This window comes from Alligator sinensis, unplaced genomic scaffold, assembly GCF_000455745.1.
Source record: "Alligator sinensis unplaced genomic scaffold, ASM45574v1 scaffold490_1, whole genome shotgun sequence".
NCBI classification, from domain to species: domain Eukaryota; kingdom Metazoa; phylum Chordata; order Crocodylia; family Alligatoridae; genus Alligator; species Alligator sinensis.
In genome coordinates this window covers 1,296,549-1,300,053 of record NW_005842438.1, presented here as the reverse complement: position 1 = coordinate 1,300,053, position 3,505 = coordinate 1,296,549, and positions in this window count along the sequence as shown.

Sequence of the window (3,505 nt, the reverse complement as noted above, 5' to 3'; positions counted from 1 at the left end):
TAGTGCTGCAGGTGTAGATGATGATACTTTACTGCAGAGCTAATTAGTCTACTTCACAGTTAAAACACATATGTAGATGTATTGTGTTCTGAACTACATTTTCTTGCCAAAAAAGGATCTGTGGATCAAATCCAGATATTCCAAAGAGTTACAAAAAAAGATGTTTCACAATATGGTTATTGGGACTTCCTGGGTCTCATGGTACTATGTTATTTCAGGAAACCAGATCATGTAAAACCATTTTTCAGGTTCCACCTTAAGGGATTTTTTTGCCTCTGCTTTTCCAAGTAGGCTGCTCCAAGATTTCACTCCTCCAACGGTTTAGCCTAAATATATTCATGGCAAGTGTATACCCATTTCTTTTCTTATTTCCATATTTTCCTTTAGCTTAAACAGTTCTTCTTCATTATGACATATTTACAAACCCCCCCCCCCCCCAAAAAAAAAACCAAACACATCCTCTCAGAATTCATAGTCTATGTTAAACCATGGAAGCTATTTTGGTCTCCTTTCAATATCCATTTTGCTCATAATCTTTGTGGCTGTTCTGGGCTTTAGATTGAATACATCTTTCTTAAACATAATGATTGGAATTAAACACAGTATTCTGGATGATGATGACTTATATAATGATATTAGCACTTGCCTTCCTTGATACATTGTAGGATCTCATTATTTTTGTTTTTAATGTTCTTATATTTCTGGCTCATTGTAATACTCATCAACTAATACACCTAATATACGTAAGTCATTCTTCTTTGTCATATTCAATGAATGATCTTACAATAGTAATCTTTGTTATTTGTTTTAAAGCATAACACTGAATATTTTACTATTAATTTAAATTATATTTCTATTAATTCAGGCCCAAGATGACACCCATCTTTTTCTGTATGATATTCTACCCTTCTTTGTACTAAAAATACCCTTAACTTTGTCTCACTGGCAAGGAAAGTAACAAAAAAAAAAAATTACAAATTTCTCCTTGTAGGAAGTTAGTTATTTGATTTAAAAAAAAAGACTCGAAATTGTCTTTGGAAATGTCATACACTTGTAAGAGGAATAGATAATGTATTAAACAATGTGAAATAAATGAGAAAATAATATTTTGGTTCTGATCACCTGAGATAAAACACAGCTGCATGACATACCTACTACTACAAAAATTTAGTATCAGTGGGAGACAGAAAATTTAAGTGAATCAAGAATATATTAATATGTCTGGAACAAAAACAGAATATGTGCAGGTGTTCTTCATTGTTTACTCTCTTGTTTTGTGTTTTGATGCATAATGACACCTTGGGGGCATCGACATGAGATGCTTAATGTACAGTAGCCTAATAATACAATATAGTAGTATGTGGGCAAAAACTGTGCTAATAAGTTACTACACAGTAGTATTAGGCTACTGTGCAGTAAGCATCACTAAAAAGCAATGCTCTAGTTCCTCTAGCTACTGCACATTTAGTTAGTCCTTCATTAAGCAAGTACTGCTTTAAATGCACAGTAACTACTGCACATGAATGAACATGTAAATGTGCCCCTTAAGTACTTGGCATTCTACCTAGAAACTCATGAGTGGATCCTCCTATTTATATTGATTAGCACTATATTCAGCGAATCATCTTGAAGTCACTGGAATCAGTCTTGGAAATAAGCAATTATGTATCAAAATCTATTCAAATTCCACATAAACCATATGTTGTTGAGCATCCTCTCTCCTTACATTTTAACTTAATTGTTAACAAAATTAATAACTAGAATAGGAACGTTAGATTCATTTTTTCCCTCTAAACTGTGTATTCTTACCATTGCCAGATGGAACTCCCCTCTTTTAAATACCTCCAACTGGAGAGTCTTGCCTACCCATGTTATAAGGCAAAGGTGGGCAAAATACAGCCTGCCCCTATTATTTACCTCATAGAGTAAATCAGTGTTTGCCAACCTTTTCTCTCCTATGGTACACTTATCCACCTTTTCCATCCCATGGCACACCAGCCAGATGAAGAGTTGGGGGGCAGGGAGGCTGGTGAGTGGCTGAATGCCGAACTGGGGGAGGAGGGGTAGTGAGAAACTGAATATGGAGAGGGGCGGGGGTGAGTACTGTCTAGGGGTCGAGGCACAGTGGCAGCATGGGGTGGTGGTGGCAGCACTGGCTGTCGCCACACCCCCCAGGAGCCATGCCACCCCACCCCAAAGATTCCACAGCACACCTGGACATGGCCAACAGCACACTAGTGTGCCGCAAAACATTGTTTCAGAAACACTGGAGTAAATGGCACTAGCCACAATGAATTATAAGAATTTCCTTGGCAGCTTTAAACAAGTGTCTCAGTCTCTTGAACAGAGCAAAATATCACAAGTTTTTTGTTTGTTTGTTTGTTTTTTAATAGATCTTGCAACTATAATAAATAATTAAACAAAAATGCACTATGCAGTTATGTATTAACATAACTGTTTCCTCTGCAGTTGATTATCTGCAATTCCCTTTGCACCAAGGAAATAAAAAGTTAAATGTTGCTCACAAGTATTATATTTTGATTAAAGATATTTGGGGTAAATAATATATATATAATTTATCCCAAATATCTTTAATATCATTAAACTATACATGTATGTGTGTGTGTGTGTGTGTGTGTGTGTGTGTGTGTGTGTATGTATGTATAGTTTAATGTCTGAATCCATTTAAAAGAATTTTTAATAATCAAGAAATATTATTTGAAATGTTCTGGATATTTTGCAAAATTGTAACAGTAAGCCATGAAATCCATTTTGTTAGGATATGGAATGAAAAACATTTTCTAGGCACTCATGGTCTTTATTAGAGCTGTGAAGAGGGAGAGAAGAGATATAAACTGAAGGATATATATAATATCTATCTATCTATCTATCTATCTATCTATATCCTACAGTTTATATCTCTTCCCTCCCTCGTCACAGCTCTAATAATGACCATGAGTGCATAAAAATGTTTTTCATTCTATATCATATCATATATATGTGTGTGTGTAAGTGTGTGTCTCTGCAAAATAGTTTTCCAGAATATAGATGATCAGTAATTTTCCAGTTAAATTGGGGTGGGGGGGGGCCCCCGCGGGCAGGTATGGAGAACTGATCCCCCACCCTTCTCAGGAATTCACCAGCTTCAGTAAACCATTAATTGGTAAAAACCAGAAACAGAGAATAAACAGGTGTGTAATGATTAATTTAATTCACATGCAACCTAAGAAATCACAGTTTAGGTTCCTGGTCACAAAAAAGTAACTCAAAATCCACATTTTTCCATAATTAAAAAGAAACACCCCTCTCTCTATATATCTATATATTAGTGGTGATTCATTTTGGTCATGAACAACTGTGGATTTTGAGTTGCTTTTTTAAATCTTAAAATTGGGGATTTTTTCTTTTAATCAAAGAAAACCAGGATCCCTGTTTATCAAGTATAGCATAAACATGAACTTACATCTTTCATATAACAGGTGGGTGCTGTAATAACTATCAGTAC